The sequence below is a fragment of the Coturnix japonica genome, chromosome W, assembly GCF_054131305.1.
Source record: "Coturnix japonica strain WE chromosome W, WE-NBRP24, whole genome shotgun sequence".
NCBI classification, from domain to species: domain Eukaryota; kingdom Metazoa; phylum Chordata; class Aves; order Galliformes; family Phasianidae; genus Coturnix; species Coturnix japonica.
This window is the reverse complement of record NC_140701.1, coordinates 9470170-9488365: the sequence shown is the minus strand read 5'-3', so window position 1 is coordinate 9488365 and position 18196 is coordinate 9470170. Positions and strand designations below refer to the sequence as shown.

The 18196-nt window shown below is 47.7% G+C and overlaps 1 protein-coding gene and 1 long non-coding RNA gene across 2 annotated transcripts in view; one reads left to right on the top strand and one right to left on the bottom strand.

Moving 5' to 3' along the window:
• LOC146754485 (uncharacterized) overlaps window positions 1-12305 on the top strand; it is a 138825-nt gene extending 126520 nt beyond the window's left edge. Inside the window, exon 2 of the long non-coding RNA XR_014938991.1 lies at window positions 10548-12305. This is a non-coding gene — a long non-coding RNA (uncharacterized LOC146754485). The remainder of the gene's footprint in view (window positions 1-10547) is intronic.
• The window catches only part of LOC146754483 (uncharacterized), a 211584-nt gene that overhangs the window by 95619 nt on the left and 97769 nt on the right, over window positions 1-18196 (bottom strand). The gene's annotated exons all lie outside the window — the stretch shown is intronic.

Below are 18196 nucleotides of genomic sequence, written 5' to 3'. Positions count from 1 at the left end.
TATGATATCGGAATACAAGATAACACAATATAATATAATAAAATTGAGGCTAATAAATCGAACGAAACAGAGAGAGTCCCCAAAAACCGAGAGGCCTACTTTGAACTCTAGGCGACACGGCTGGAACGATTCCGACTCCCCGAGAAGTCTGAGAGAGAACTCCAGCCTGGGAACAAGATTATATAGCGTCCTGGTCCCATGACTTATCCCTGACTGTGATGTTCTCTAGGATCATAGTATCATAGTATCATAGTCTCGTGCGGGTTGGAAGGGACCTTAGAGATCGAGTCCAACCCACCGGGATTCGAGCCTCCTGTGTAGCAGAGTGGCACTTCTACCACTTGCGCCACAGGAAGGATTCAAACCCAGGGCCTCCGGTGCTGCAACGCATCATTCCTACCACTTGCGCCACCCGGGCACACAGGGATATATAGTATTCTTCTGTGAACTGCACATTCAGCAAAATCACCCATGCTTCACATGATGTAATGATGTGGAATACTGATAACAAAATTACAAAATTACAAAACCATGACTCCTCCCTGTATTTATACTTTTGCCATTGCCCTTCCTCCCAGAGAAGTCTCATCCTCTTGGCTTGTTTAATTATGGCACATGTTTCACAGTCATGAATAATCTGCGCAATAGTGTCCATAGTTAAGTCCACCCCTCGGTTTCTGGCCAACTTATATGTTGCGCCTCTTCCTTGATGGCCTGAGGTCTCATAGGCCCATTGAGCTAGAAATAGTTCACCCTTATTCTGCCAGTCCAAGTCAATTTGAGCCACCTCAATTCTGGCAGATCAATCTACCTGAAGATTGTTTTGTTGTTCTTCAGTAGCCCGACTTTTGGGCACATGTGCATCCACGTGACGCACCTTTACAACCATATTATTTGTTCGGGCAGAAATGTCCTTCCATAGTTCAGCGGCCCAAACAGGTTTACCCCTCAGTTGCCAATTATTTTGTTCCCACCGCTGTAACCACCCCCATAAGGCATTTGCCACCATCCATGAGTCAGTATAAAGATACAGCATTGGCCACCTCTCCCGTTCAACAACATCTAAGGCCAGCTGGACAGCTTTTACCTCTGCAAACTGACTTGATTCTCCCTTACCTTCAGTGGCCTCTGCAACCTGTCGTGTGGGGCTCCATACAGCAGCTTTCCATTTGCGATGCTTCCCTACAATGCGACATGATCCGTCAGTGAATAGGGCATATTTCTTTTCATTTTCTGGTAATTCGTTGTATGGTGGGGCCTCTTTAGCATGTGATACCTCTTCTGCTGGTGATGTTCCAAACCTTTTATCTTCAGGCCAGTCCATGATTACCTGTAGGATTCCTGGACGATTGAGGTTTCCCATTCGCGCTCGCTGTGTAATCAGCGTAATCCACTTGCTCCAGGTGACATCGGTAGCATGATGGGTGGAGGGAACCTCCCCTTTAAACATCCAGTTCAGCACTGGCAATCGAGGTGCCAGAAGGAGCTGCGTTTCAGTCCCAACTACTTCGGAAGCAGCCCGAACCCCCTCATACACGGCTAAGATCTCCTTCTCAGTTGGAGTGTAGCGCTCTTCAGACCCTTTATATGCTCGACTCCAAAATCCCAGGGTTCAGCCTTGGGTCTCTCCTGAGGCTCTTTGCCACAAACTCCAGGTGGGACCTTTCTCTCCAGCAGCAGTATAGAGGATGTTCTTTACATCCTGTCCTGTCCGTACTGGACCCAGGTCTATGGCACGGGCTATCTCTTGTTTAATCTGTTCAAAAGCCTGCTGCTGCTCAGGGCCCCATGCAAAATCATTCTTCTTCCGCGTTACCTGATAAAGGGGGCTTACAATGAGGCTGTAGTTTGGAATGTGCATCCTCCAAAAGCCCACTGTACCCAGGAAAGACTGTGTCTCTTTCTTGCTAGTGGGTGGAGACATGGCAGTGATTTTGTCGATCACATCTGTTGGGATGTGGCTATTTCCATTCTGCCATTTTATACCTAAGAACAGAATTTCTTAGGCAGGCCCTTTTACTTTGCTTCGCTTAATAGCAAAGCCAGCTTGTAGAAGAATTTGAATTATCTGCTCTCCTTTTGTGAAAACTTCTTATGTTGTATCACCCCACACAACAATCACAGATCACAGAATCACAGAATTACCCGGGTTGGAAGGGACCTCAAGGATCATGTAGTTCCAACCCCCCTGCCTAGCAGGGCCACCAAACATACACCTTTACTAGATCAGGTTGCCCAGGGCCCCGTCCAACCTGGCCTTGAACACCTCCAAGGACGGGGCATCCACAATCTCACTGGGCAGCCTGCTCCAGGACCTAACCACTCTTCTAGTAAAGAACTTTCCCCTAACATCCAACCTAAATCTTCCCTCCTTCAACTTAAAACCATTTCCCCTAGTCCTGCTATTATCAGCCCTTTCGAAGAGTTTACTCCCTTCCTGGGAGTAAGTTCCCTTCAGGTACTGAAAGGCTGACAATGTCATCAATGTACTGCAGGTGTTCAGGAGCACCACCCTGTTCCAATACAGTTTGGACCAACCCATGGCAAATGGTTGGGCTGTGTTTCCAGCCCTGGGGCAAACTGTTCCAAGTATACTGAAAGCCCCTCCAGGTGAAGGCAAACTGTGGCCTACATTCTGCTGACTTGCAGAAACAAACTCTATAATCCAGAGATGGGTTATGAAGCAGGTATGTTTATTCCAGCGTTGCGCAGCGCTGGGTGCAAGGGGGATAGCTCCACCAAACTTGCACACCATAAGCAGAAAAGTGTGTTACAGATATAGGTCAAGCTAATACATAATCAATAGCCTCCTCCTCAGTATGATTACATATTCATTACTAACCCGCAACCCCATTCCCTCATTCCCCCTGACCCCATTCCCCGCGACCCTTGCCGTTGTTTTGGGGTGAAATTCTTCTTCTGTTTTCTTCTTGGTGTTATCTGCTGCTATCGTTCTCCCACATCAGCATCATCTTGCCCGGGGGTATCTAATCCTTCTTCTTGTCAGAGGTCTCTGGACAGTTTCTTCTTATCTTTATTGCCCTCTTCTCTGGTTTTCTTTTGACTAAGTGTCTGTAATTCCCCTTTTCCCTGCCCTTTAAAATGTAAACTATCTCCAGTTTCCCTTTGTCTTGGTTTCTGTGAAGTTCCCTTTTCCCTTTCTATAGCAAAGTGTTACTTTACCACCATTTTTAGTCTTTGCTCACTCTTCAGTGTGGCCAAAGGAATGGAGAAGAAGACATTGGCAGTGTCAATGGTGGCATACCATTTGTCTGCTTTTGACTTCAGCTCGTACTGGAGTTCCAACATGTCTAGCACAGCAGCACTCAGTGGGGGTGTGACCTCATTCAGGCCACAGTAGTCGACTGTCAGCCTCCATTCTCCACTGGCTTTACGCACTGGCCATATGGGGCTGTTAAAAGGTGAGTGAGTTTTGCTGATCACTCCCTGATTCTCCAACTGGAGAATCAAATCATGAATGGGGAGCAAGGAATCCTTGTTGGTGTTATACTGCCATCCGTGCACTGTCTTTGTAGCAACCGGTACCTGCTGCACTTTTACTCATATCAGCCCCACAACAGATTTTCCTCTGACAGGCCAGGCAAAACAGACAGCTGCTTAATGTTGTCCATATCAACAGCAGCTATTTCAAAGGTCCATTGATACCCCCTCGGATCCTTGAAATGCCCCCTCCTGAGGAAATCAATACCCAGTATACACGGAGCCCCTGGGCCAGTCACAATAGGGTGTTTTTGCCAGTCTTTGACAGTGAGGCTTATTTCAGCCTCCAGCACAGTCAATACTTGAGAGCCCCCAGTCACTCCAGAAATATGGAATGATTCTGTCCCGTTATGACTGGAGGGCATTAGAGTGCACTGCGCACCGGTATCCACCAGTGCCTTATATTTCTGTGGTTCTGATGTGCCAGGCCATTGAATCCACACAATCCAATAAACTCTATTATCCCTCTCCCTCCCCTGACCGAGAGCAGGGCCCCTCCATTGATTACATGCGATGACTGGAGCAACTCCACAGGTTGTTCGTCTGTTTTGTAGTTCCCTCACCCGTGCTCGTAGTACAGAATTAGGCTGCTCATGCCACTTCTTCATGTCTTCTCTGTGGTCACGTAGATAACACCACAAGGAAACAAGCGGTGCAATATTAATGTTGTTCCTTGCTAGAGCTGGAAAGCATGTGGGTCTAATAGCTGAGATTTCTGATGGTACAGGTGAGGAGGAGGTTTCATCACATTTAATTAACTGGACTAGTTTGATCAGCTCCTTCATTAGAACTGGTGACCCATACGGGGATTGACCTTCATTAGCTGCTTCTGATACTATAGGGGATCATCATGATTAATGAACTGAGACACTCGCTCTTCCACTTCATACAGTCTGTTCGTTACTTCTGAGATGGCTGAAATGGAGACATGGGTTGGAGGTAACTGCTGTTCAAAGTTTTGCAGTGTAAGAACCAATTAGAAAACTAGGGATCTTCCATCTTGTTCCTCGTACCTTTGAATCGTTGCTGCTCAAGTAATGGTGTACCTTTCTGGTATTGTTTTGGTGAGTTTCTGTCATATGTCATCCTCACTCTCTAAGGATCATGTTCTTGGCAAAGGTTGCTAGGATCAAAATTAAGGTTATACAGCATTTCCACCACAGCTATTTCCCTCAAGTACTGGATGCCTTTTTCAATTGTATCCCACTTCTTCATCAGAGGCTTCAGAATGTCTTTGAAGGGAAGCTTTGCCCACACAGCCACTGACATTTGCTCCCAGATGGTGGCAGCACCATCCATACATCTGTTCATCCCTCTGTCAATAGTTGGTCTCTGAAAATGCCTCCAAGTTAACGAGCTTTGTTACCATCTAGAAACAAGCTACCAGCCCAGCTGTCCCAATAGCGAAGCAACCAGGTAACAAGAGATTTGTTCTGGCGCCGTGTAAACTCTTTCTTGTGCCTTGGATTTCAGTCATCTTCAGGGGTCAACAAATAGTAATAGAGATTTCCTCCTCATCACTCTCTTCTTCATGCCTCTTAACTTTTCCTTTTGCTTTTCTTGGTGCTGATCCAGACCCATCACCTGGATCTTCTGCTGCCTCCTCCTTTGCTTCTTTTTTTCCATTCTAAACTTGAGGACATCCATTTCCATTTCTTGCCTTCCACAGGGGCAACTGATATTGTTACTGGTGCCTCCTGTGACTGATCAGAATTGACTTGGGGATTTCCCTTTTTGGCTTGAACCTTATCTTGGAAACTCTCTTTCCAGAATAGTGTTATATAGAGCATGGTAAGCACAAGCCAAGCTCCAAATAAGTAGTACCCCCTTAGACCTATCTAGGCTGCACCATCCCTGACTCAAATACTGGCTTAGTTTTTTGGGATCCCACAGGTGTTCAAGAGTGAAATCCCATGACATTGCGGTCCCCCACATGTTACTTGTGGTTCATTTCACGTCAGGATTCTAGCATTAAGCCTCCGCGAATCCGACCTGGTCCAGCCGGGGCCCATTTAACTACACGTTCACACCAACAACATGGTGAATAGCTAAATGGCGTTTTATTATGCGTGTTAGCGGTTTAAATAAGCCGCTATCTACTTCGTCTACACCCCTTCTACATATGCATAACCCCTTCTACATATGCATAACCGAGCAGGGGAGGGCCTATCGCGTTACATCCTGAGTGTTCATGCACGCCTAATACAACATCTCCCCCTCCCCATGCTTAACAAAACCATGCCCCATTACAATGCAAGCGCCGATCCTAATCCTAATATATAGAAGTATTAGTCCTTATATAATTTAAACTTTGTCACAGATTATCTATAATGTGAGGTATACAGATTGCAAAGCATGCAGAGATAAGTGGTGCAATGTCTAACAATGTTAGTGGTGTTCTAATCAGTATGTCCAAGGCATCTTTGGTCATATTATCCAGTTCATCCTTCTGCTCAAAGCTTCTTGTATATATGCTGGAACTCCCTTTTCTCATTAAACACTCATTCCATTATACGTTGTAAGCAACCCTTCAAAGTCCTTGCACCCATACCCTTGAGCCAGCAGCAGGAAATCTACTGCAGCTCTATTCTGTAAAACAGTATGCCTGAAAGAAAAGTACTCAACTTTCAATTAGTTTTCCATTTCTCCCAGACCGCCCTTTTGGGTGATCACTATATCAGGTTTTATTTTTCTCGAAGGGACCCATAAATTTTTCCTGATTCACTATCCTTTACTGTGGCATAACCTCTTCGTTCAAAATGATTGATTGCATAATGTGCTGTGCCAATACTTCCGCCTGCTGGGCCACCGGGATCCTACCTCTGTGACCCTCCCCCTCCCCAAGGACACATATGTTGTCCTTCAGGAGACAGTTGACCCTCTCCACAATTGCTTGTCCCTGGGAATTCCCAGGGATGCCAATCAAGTGAGATATTCCTCAATGCTCGAGCCATTCTTGAGTAGATCGCGAGATGAAGCACGAACCATTGTCTGTCTTGATGTGTCACGGCACACCAAGGACCGCGATGGCAGTGGCCCAGTGTTTCTGAGCTGCAGGGTAGTTAAATGTTAACATAATCATCATCACTCAATCAAAACCTTGACTGATAACGCACTAAACATAAGGTTACATGTAAGGTCATAATTTTTTGAGTTGACATACACACACTCATTCCAGCATTCATTTTAGACAATTCTATAAATGGAAATTTCTACGCTAATGTATTATTACTTATCGACAACTATGAGGTGACAAACCATCAAAAGGAGAGAGAAGGAATACAATAGTGGTAGATGTGATAGGCAGTGCCAGCAGGGCATCCCCTGCTTCAAAGTGCACTTTGCCTTTCTCACCCATCACAGATTCTCTCCTGTTTTAATTCTTGCTAGAGATTGCAAGGTTTTTTTCACATGTGCTCCATATATGCATGGCCAGTGCATGATACAGAACCCAGGTGGAACACCTGCTCTTAAAATAGAACATAACACTATATTAGATCTCCCTACAATACAAACTACTCAGAAAAAGTTATTTACAGCTATAGTCACATATTCTCATTGTTACTTGCTTTACCCTTAGCTCCCTTCTTTTTTTATTTAATTTGTAAGAATTTTCTTGTTGACCTACTACTACATTTACAAAAATCATCTATAGGTAGTAATTCTTGATGCAGTACAGAGTGAGTTTGTTATGGTTTTGCAATTTGGTTGGTGTTGGTATTCCACATCAGAACACCATGCTAATAATGGGAGTAAAGGGGACAAGTTTTTTTTTCTGTGGGCTGCCTTGATGGGCATGTGGGGTGGGGCACCGGAAGGGAAGTGAGGAAGGGGACGGCGTTGCTGGACCGGCTCCCTGCGAGGAGACAACGTGGTCAGAGCTTCCTGCCTTCCACAGCTCCATCGGTGAGATTTGGGACTTGGTATTCTCTTTGTTGAAACTCTCTTGTTGTTGTTTAGTGTTATTAGGTTATTAAACTGCCATTCGTTCTCAGATCACCTTTTTCCTCCCTCATTTTTTTGTTAGACCTAATCGCAATCTCCCTTCCCTTCCCCTCTCCCGAAACGCACGTGGCCGGGCCGGGCCACGCCGCACTTTGCCGTACCGTACCGTGCCGTGAGAGAAAAGGGGGGGGGGCTTTTGTTCCTGCTGCCCTGGGTTTGTGCACACTGTCCCGGAGTGAGCTCTAGAGAGAACCCCGTGACATTTTTGGTGGAGGATGCGGGCAGAGCTCAGGGCAATGTTTTGGGCAGTAATTAGGTGGTTTTTTTCAGCAGCCCTGTATGTAGGATTGATAGTCCCTAGGTTCCTGTGGTCCTGGCTTAAGGACTTCCTGATGTTGGGGGTAGGGGTAGATTTATTAAGCCGATGGCTGGCAGGGTTAGAGATATCTGCCTGGCTCCTTTCCAGACTAATGAACATCACAGGCACCGTGCTTGAACTGGCTCACGAATGCTCTGAATTCCTTAAGTATGACTGGGGTGTCAATTGGAATACTGTGTTGTTAGTCTCTCTAATTGTAATAGTTTACTATAAATTGCAGAGAGACTTGCAAAGAATAGTGCAGAGAGACTCAGGAAAAGGGCCAGAAGCATCGGGACCCCCAGTATCAGGTAATCTCACCCCTGAACACCAGAGGGACCCTGGGAAATTAATAGAACCCCTGAGTGAGTGTGGGAGATCAGGGGGATCTCAGATCGAATGGCTTATGAAAAAGATAGAGAGTCTCGAGAATGAGATCCAAACCCTAAGGGGAAGGCAACAAGTTAATCCCAGCCGACCACAGGAAGCACCAGCATCAGTGTCAGTCGCCCCAGTGGAAGACCAGAGATGGGAACGTGCGTCCTCACGTCTGGAACGGATGGAGGAAGTAGAGGAAGATCCTGGTGAGGGACCCTCCCCAAAACCACCGAGAAAGGCAACTCAGAAGACTAACAGACGCGGAGAAGATAGTGATGATGAGGGAAAAGTCACTGCTTCCTCTACTCGTAAACCTCTGAAAATTACTGAAATCCAAAGTGCGAGAAAGGAGTTTGCCCGACTCCCAGGTGAACGCCTTGTCACTTGGCTGCTCCGGTGTTGGGACAATGGGGCCTCCTGCATGTCTCTAAGCTGCGATGAGGCTCGTCAATTAGGAAACATCGCTCGAGACTCATCTATTGATAGAGGGATGTTGTATTAGGCGTAATCGGACCCTCGGCATGTAACGTGATAGGCCCTCCCCTGCTGGGTCATGCATATGTAAAAAAGATAAGGATGAAACTGGATACCTATATAAGGGACCCTCACATTCCAATAAACGCCATTTTACCGCTGACCATATTGGTGTAACAAGCAGCTGTGACTTGGTCGGGGCCGTCGATACACATTCACAAAGGGACTTGACTTTCCAGGTTACCAGATCGAGGTAACAAATGGTGCCCCGTGTGAGGCAAAGTCCTGGAGGTGAGTGTGCGACGGCTAAAACCGCGCTGACGGACGCGGTATCCACGGTTCGAGCCCGTGGAAGCACTCTCGGTGGGGTGCAAAGGGGAATGCAGCGCTGCGCCTATCCTACGGCCGATAGTTCGTAGAAGACCAGGAAGACTTCAGGTCTCTGGGTAAATGTATTCCGTCATTAGAGTAGTATTGCAACTTTGTAAAACCTACTATGGTAGGAAAGCTACGCCTTCTAAGAAGGACATTGCAGTCGTCATCAGTTGTCTTGAAAAGGAGAGGGAGCTTTCCTCTCCTCGGGTGATTTTGGATCACAATAAGTGGGACTCTTTAACTTTTTCGCTCTTTGAGCGCGCAATGAATGAGCAAAAAGCTTCTGAGCTCAAAACGTGGGCATTGGTGCTACGGGCATTGAAAGCGGCTCGGAAAGAGGGGAAGACTGAAACTCAGGTTGGGACGGCGGAATGTGGGTCGGGAGGCTTTTTCTCTTGCAGATGTGAGGATTTGAAAGACAAAGACAAGGTGGCGCGAGCCATCCCGACCGCACCCATCACTCCGGCTGAACAACAAGCAGATGGCCCCGTCCAGCAGCATTCCACACATTCCACATCCTTATCTCTTGACCAGCAGAAGCCTTCCTCGGAGGCCCCATCACGGTATCCAAAGCAACCTGCGTTCCTTCGCCCATCCTTGGGGGTGGGGAAGGGGAGTGAGCAGGGGCGGGAGGATGGGTCCCTTCCTCGAGATGGGATGTGTTGTGGGTGTGGTTCCGCCCCGGGGGGCGGGGTGGATAAGACTAACCAAGATGGAAGCCAATCCGCATCAGCGGGGGCGGAGGCAGAGGCGTTCCTAATCATCATAACCCTTCCCCAAGAGGGTGGGCTACTGGTCCAGCTCTACCTGGGGGGAGGGAGAGGGGAGAACAAGAGCGACCAAGTCTCGGATTGGTCAAAGATAAGGGAGGCATTCCTTTTTATCGTTAATTGGGGGCCCGGTCAGGGGGCCCCGGGCTCGAGTGGAGCCTCTGAAGCAGAAACAAGACCAGCTGACGAGCGAGCCACGGCAGCCCGAGTTGGAGTCGGTTAAACTCCTGCTGACAACTTGGAGGAGAGGAAGAATGCTGAGGATAAACTGTATTGATTATTGTCATATTGTCACTGTCGTTGTGATTGTTAAATGTTTATGGTATATGAAAGTATAAATGCAAATGGTATATGGAACTGTTAATGTTATAGGGATGTGTAAACATGAATGCTATATGGAAGTGGAATTATTAATGTTACATGGAAGTGTAATTGAGGGTACGAGTAGTGGAATTGTGAAAAACAAAAAACAGCAAAAGGTTACAGAAGAACAGTGAGTTAAAATATTGAATGTGATCTGCTCTAGCCAGAGAAGTTTAAGTGCCAGCAAGAGAACGCAAACCCCCGCGCTGCCCCCCCTCACTGCTTACTCCCCCCCTGCCCCTCGGCTCCGCCGCTTGTGAAAGTAAACAAATCGTTACTTCCGAATGGGGACAAAGCAAGACATTAGAAGTATCTCTTGCTAGTCGGAGCAAGAATGTCTTCATTTTCTCCCAATAATATACACATTTAGGGGACTAGGGTAGGGACTTGGACAAATTTGTTGATGGAGCTTGAAATTGTATGGAGGGGGAATTGTGGTGGAGTTGGATGGAACGGTGGCAGCTTTACTAGAGCAGGTCCTGAAGATCCCAGGATGAGTTTTGCCCGTAGTGGGCTGAATGCAATGTGCACACAGCAGTGCAAAGGTATTTGTTTTCTGACAGTTTCAGGTGCATCTCACTCTGTACTGCATCAAGAATTACTATACTACCCATAGATGATTTTTGTAACTATAGTAGGAGTAGGTCAACAAGAAAAAGCTTACCAATTAAAAGAAAAAAGAAGAAAGCTAAGGATAAAGCAAGTAACAATAGAAATAAGTGACTATAGCTATTAATAACTTTTCTGAGTAGTTTGTATTGTAGAGAGATCTAATATAGTGGTTTGTTATCTTTTAAGAGCAGGTGTTTCATCTGGGCTCTGTATCATGCACTGGCCATGCATATATGGAGTACATGTGAAAAAAAAAAAAAAAAAAAAAAACCTGCACAGGAGAGAATCTGTGATGGGTGAGAAAGGCAAAGTGCACTTTGAAGCAGGGGACGCCCTGCAGGCACTGCCTATCGCATCCACCACTACTGTGTTCCTTCTCTCTCCTTTTGGTGGTTTGCCACCTCATAGTTGTCGATTAGTAATAATACATTAGCTTAGAAATTTTCATTTATAGAATTGTCTAAAATGAATGCTGGAATGAGTGTGTATATGTCAACTCAAAAAATTATGACGTTACATGTAATCTTCTGTTTAGTGTATTACCAGTGAAGGTTTTGATTGAGTGATGGTTATGTTAACATTTAAGTCCCCTGCAGCTCAGCGACACTGGGCCACTGCCATCGTGGTCCTTGGTGTGCTGCGACACATCAAGACAGACAATGGCTCGTGCTTCATCTCGAGATCTACTCAAGGAGCATTGGGGAATATCTCACTCGACGGGCATCCCTGGGAATTCCCAGGGACAAGCATTGTGGAAAGGACCAACCGTCTCCTGAAGGACAAGATACGTGTCCTTGGGGAGGGGGAGGGTCACAGAGGTAGGATCCTGGTAGCCCAACAGGCAGAAGTATTGGCACAGCACATTATGCAATCAATCATTTTGAACGAAGAGGTTATGCCGCAGTAAAGGACAGAGAATCAGGAAAAATTTTATGGATCCCATCGAGAAAAGTAAAATCTGATGCAGTGATCACCCAAAAGGGCGGTCTGGGAGAAACAGAAAACTAATCGAAAGCTGAGTACTTTTCTTTCAGGCATGCTGTTTTACAGAATAGAGCTGCAATGGATTTCCTGCTGCTGGCTCAAGAGGCACAGGTGCAAGGACTTTGAATGAGAAAATGGAGTTCCAGCAGATATATGAGAAGCTTTGCGCAGAAGGATGAACTGTATAATATAACCAAAGATGCCTTGAAAATACTAAATACAGAACCACTAACATTATTACACGCTGCACCACATACCTCTGCATGTTTACGTCACTTTTTAAATAACTCACCACAAAAATTTATATAAGTACTAACACTTTTATATATTAGGATTAGGATCGGCGCTTGCATTGTAACGGGGCATGGTTTTGTTAAGCATGGGGAGAGGGAGATGTTGTATTAGGCGTAATCGGACCCTCGGCATGTAACGTGATAGGCCCTCCCCTGCTGGGTCATGCATATGTAAAAAAGATAAGGATGAAACTGGATACCTATATAAGGGACCCTCACATTCCAATAAACGCCATTTTACCGCTGACCATATTGGTGTAACAAGCAGCTGTGACTTGGTCGGGGCCGTCGATACACATTCACAAAGGGACTTGACTTTCCAGGTTACCAGATCGAGGTAACAGAGGGATCAGCAGATGTCTCGTTGGAGTCGCCAATCTCTGGGAGAGGATTCTATCAGCTGTAAAGGCAACCGGTCTTCTCAAAAGTGATTTGGAGCCTGTACTGGAAAAATGGAGTACAGCTGAGGAAGGTATCCAGTACCTGAGAGAAATGGCTGTGGCAGAAATGCTGTTCGATCCCATGTTTGTCCCTGGGGACCCAGAGGATTACCATGACCCAGAAAAGGTGAGCGGTACTCCGGAAATATGCAAGAAACTCATACGGTCAGCACCAGGGAAGTATTCCAGTGTACTATTAACGAACTCTAACAGGTATGATGAGCTGGATAGGAGACCTGAAATTTTTGAGCTCATCCTTTCACTGCAAAATATCGAATACTCACTACTGCCACACCGTACCACCATCGCAGCCATCTGTAAAATGGTGGATAGAATGGACCAAATGGAGAGAAGACAGGACAACATGCAGAAGAGCTGGTCTGCGGCAAGGAACCACAGTGAACCTGTGGCAGTCTCAGCTGTCAGACGCAAACGCACACCTGTCCGAGGACCGCAGTGAGCCTATGTCACGTGGTGCCATGTGGAACTACCTGCGTGACCATGGAGAGGATATGAAGAAGTGGCATGACGAACCCAATTTTGTACTGCGAGCACGGGTAAGAAAATTACAAAAGAGGTCAGCCACTACTGAGGTTGCCTCTACCGCCTCAGACAACCAATAGAGGGGCCCTGCCCTCAGCCAGGGGGGGAAGAGGGATAATAGAGTGTATTGGACTGTGTGGATTCGGTGGCCTGGCACATCCGAACCACAAAAATATAAAGCACTGGTGGATACTGGTGCACAGTGCACTCTGATACCCTCAGGTTTCGAAGGGACAGAACGGATACATATACATGGGGTGACTGGGGGTTCGCAGGAACTGTCTGTACTGGAGGCCGAGATAAGCCTCACTGGTAGAGACTGGCAGAAACATCGTATAGTGACTGGCCAGGGGGCTCCTTGCATACTTGGAATAGATTACCTAAGAAGGGGACATTTCAAGGACCCCAAAGGATACAGATGGGCTTTTGGAATAGCTGCTATAGAAACAGACAATATTAAGCAGCTGTCTGATTTGCCTGGCCTATCAGAGGACCCGTCTGCTGTGGGGTTACTACGGGTGGAAGAACAACGGGTACCAATTGCCACGAGAACAGTACACAGACGACAGTACCGTACTAACAGGGATTCCTTGCTCCCTATCCATAAGCTCATTCAACAACTAGAAAGTCAGGGAGTAATTAGTAAGACCCATTCACCCTTCAATAGCCCCATATGGCCAGTGCGCAAACCCAGTGGAGAATGGAGGCTGACAGTGGACTATCGTGGCCTTAATGAGGTCACACCCCCATTGAGTGCTGCAGTGCCAGACATCTTGGAACTCCAGTATGAACTGGAATCGAAAGAGGCAAAATGGTATGCCACCATTGATATTGCCAATGCATTTTTCTCTGTCCCTTTGGCCACAGAGTGTAGGCCACAGTTTGCCTTTACTTGGAGGGGTGTTCAGTACACTTGGAATCGTTTGCCCCAGGGGTGGAAACACAGCCCGACCATCTGCCATGGGCTGATCCAAGCCACATTGGAACAGGGCGGTGCTCCAGAGCACCTGCAGTATATAGATGATATCGTTGTGTGGGGTGATACAGCGACGGAGGTTTTTAAAAAAGGAGAACGGATAATCCAGATCCTCCTGTCTGCTGGTTTCGCTATTAAGCGAGACAAAGTGAAGGGCCCTGCCCAAGAAATCCAGTTTCTTGGGGTGAAATGGCAAGATGGGCGTCGCCACATCCCAACTGATGTGATCAACAAAATTACTGCAATGTCTGCGCCCACTGACAAAAAAGAGACACAGTCCTTCCTGGGTGTGGTAGGCTTCTGGAGGATGCATATCCCAAATTATAGCCTCATTGTGAGCCCCCTCTATCAGGTGACCCGAAAGAAGAATAGCTTCGCGTGGGGCCCTGAACAGCAGCAGGCCTTTGAGCAAATCAAGCAAGAGATAGCCCGTGCTGTGGCCCTGGGGCCAGTACGGATGGGACAGGATGTGAAGAACATCCTTTACACGGCTGCTGGGGAGAAAGGTCCCACTTGGAGCTTGTGGCAGAGAACCTCAGATGAGACCCGAGGCCGACCCCTAGGATTCTGGAGTAGAGCATACAGGGGGTCGGAAGAGGGCTACACTCCAACTGAGAAGGAGATCCTAGCCGCATATGAAGGGGTCCGGGCTGCCTCTGAGGTAATTGGCACCGAAACACAGCTTCTCTTGGCACCTCGACTTCCAGTGCTGAATTGGATGTTTAAAGGGCAGGTTCCCTCCACTCACCATGCCACAGATGCCACATGGAGTAAGTGGGTTGCACTAATCACACATCGGGCCCGGATGGGGAACCTCAACCATCCAGGGATCCTAGAAGTGATCATGGACTGGCCCGAAGGTAAAAAGTTTGAAGCACCACCAGCAGAAGAGGTGTCACGTGCCAAAGAGGCTCCCCCGTACAATGAACTTCCGGAAAACGAAAAGAAGTTCGCCCTGTTCACTGATGGATCGTGCCGCATTGTTGGGAAACATCGCAGATGGAAGGCTGCAGTGCGGAGCCCCACACGACAAGTTGCAGAGGCCACGGAAGGAAGAGGAGAATCGAGTCAATTTGCAGAGGTAAAGGCTGTCCAGCTGGCCCTAGACATTGCTGAGCGGGAGAAATGGCCAGTGCTTTACCTCTATACTGACTCATGGATGGTGGCCAATGCCTTATGGGGGTGGTTGCAGCAATGGGAGCAAAACAACTGGCAGCGGAAAGGTAAACCTATTTGGGCCGCTGAACTATGGAAGAACATTGCTGCCCGAATAAAGAACATGGTCCTAAAGGTGCGTCACGTAGATGCCCACGTGCCCAAGAGTCGAGCAACAGAGGAGCAACAAAATAACCACCAGGTAGATCGAGCTGCCAGAATTGAGGTGGCTGAGATAGACCTGGATTGGCAGAATAAGGGAGAGTTATTCCTAGCTCGGTGGGCCCATGAGACCTCAGGCCATCAAGGCAGAGATGGAACACATAAGTGGGCTAGAGACCGAGGGGTGGACATAACTATGGATGCTATTGCGCAGATCATCCATGATTGTGACACCTGTGCCATGATCAAACAGGCCAAGAGGATGAGACCTCTCTGGGGGGAAGGGCGATGGGAAAAGTATAAATATGGGGAGGCATGGCAGATTGATTATATCACCTTGCCAAAGACTCGTAATGGTAAGCATTATGTACTCACCATGGTGGAGGTAACCACCGGGTGGCTTGAGACATATGCAGTACCCCATGCCACTGCCAGAAACACCATATTAGGCCTAGAGACACAAATCCTGTGGCGACATGGCACCCCAGAGAGGATCGAATCAGACAATGGGACTCATTTCAAAAATTCACTGGTGAGCACTTGGGCCAAAGAACATGGCATTGAATGGATCTATCACATCCCCTATCACGCACCAGCTGCTGGTAAGATCGAGCGCCACAACGGTTTGCTGAAAACCACGCTGAAAGCGATGGGTGGTGGAACATTTAAGAACTGGGAGAAACATCTAGCAGAAGCCACCTGGCTGGTAAACACCCGAGGATCAGCCAACCGAGACGGCCCTACACAGTCCAACTCCCTGCGTACCGTGGAGGGAGACAAGGTTCCTGTGGTGCATGTAAAGAATATGTTGGGAAAAGCGGTTTGGGTCCTTCCAGCCTCTGGAAAGGGGAGGCCCCTCCGTGGAACTGTCTTTGCACAGGGACCTGGGTGCACCTGGTGGGTGATGCAGAAGGATGGGGATGTTCAGTGTGTGCCACAGGGAAATTTGATGCTGGGGGAGTGCAGCCTGTGATTCCATGTGTGTGTATATATATATATATATATATATATATATATATATATATCTGTATGTACATATGTAATTCATGTTAACTACTGTTCTGTTTATATGTTGATAAAAGTTAGGCATGATGTGATGATGTGTAATAAGGGGTGGAATGTTATGGTTTTGCAATTTGGTTGGTGTTGGTATTCCACATCAGAACACCATGCTAATAATGGGAGTAAAGGGGACAAGTTTTTTTTTCTGTGGGCTGCCTTGATGGGCATGTGGGGTGGGGCACCGGAAGGGAAGTGAGGAAGGGGACGGCGTTGCTGGACCGGCTCCCTGCGAGGAGACAACGTGGTCAGAGCTTCCTGCCTTCCACAGCTCCATCGGTGAGATTTGGGACTTGGTATTCTCTTTGTTGAAACTCTCTTGTTGTTGTTTAGTGTTATTAGGTTATTAAACTGCCATTCGTTCTCAGATCACCTTTTTCCTCCCTCATTTTTTTTGTTAGACCTAATCGCAATCTCCCTTCCCTTCCCCTCTCCCGAAACGCACGTGGCCGGGCCGGGCCACGCCGCACTTTGCCGTACCGTACCGTGCCGTGAGAGAAAAGGGGGGGGGGCTTTTGTTCCTGCTGCCCTGGGTTTGTGCACACTGTCCCGGAGTGAGCTCTAGAGAGAACCCCGTGACAGAGTTGCACCCATATCTGCCAGAAAACAAATACCTTTGCACTGCTGTGTGCACGTTGCATTCAGACCACTGAAGGTAAAACTCATCTTGGGATCTTCAGGTTCCGCTCCAGTACAGCTGCCACCGTTCCTAACTCCCCCACTACAATTCCCCCTCCATACAATTTCCAAGCTCCATCAACAAGTCCGTCCAAGTCCCCCACCCTAGTTCCCTAAATGTGTATATTATTGAGAGAAAATGAAGACATTCCTGCCCGAACTAGCAGGAGACCTTCAGAGGTGCAAACAGTTCAGCAGACAAGGAGGGAGAAAAACCAAAAGACTGTATCAATTCCTGCCAGACAGACCTTCTTGGCATGATCACGGGACGTCTAGCTTGTGCGCCTGGCATAGGTGTGAGCAGATACTATAAAGACCATTGGCAAGACCCGCCAAAACTGAGGCGGCTTGGAGTGAGTGGCAAGAAACCATGGGTTCATGTATGAGCAAGGAGCAAATGACGAATACAGAAGAGCATACAGCGGATAGCCAAATCGTGGAAGAGGAGCAGAGGGAGCAGACCGCAGATTTTCAAATCACGGACACCCCCATAACCTACGCGTGGAACCCGCTCTATGACATCCCAGCCTGGAGCAGACAAGGAAGACGACCTGTGCAGAGGGAGGTGAACCCCAACATCAATTGGCATCTCACGGAGGAATGGTTCCATGGCAGGATGGGAGCAGGGCGCAGTGGGCGGCACATTGCTGAGCAGCTGATGACGCCGTACTGCACTGTGATGAGGGCTCCCGATGGCTCCTTCCTTGTTAGGGAGAGCGGGACATTCATTGGGGACTATGTCCTGTCCATCTGGAGCAATGGAGAGGTGCAGCACTGACGCATCCAATGGTGGCAGGATGCCAGCAGCCACATAAGTACTTTCTCATTAATAACCGAATATTTGACAGCCTTTACGACCTCATCTCCTATTACCGGGAGACACCGCTGAGGTACAACAACACGGATACGAGACTGACAGAGCCTGTGCCTCGTTCCAATGCTTGTAACAAAGACTGGGTGCCGCAGGACGGCACCGGATGCACGAGCGCAGCTGGGGTCCCACTTATGGGTCACACATATGGGTCTGTGTTCACAGCTATGGGATTGGGGTCACACTTATGGGGCTGGAGATGCAGTTATGGATCTGAAGCCCCACTGATGGGGCTGGGGTCACACTAAGGAACACAGTT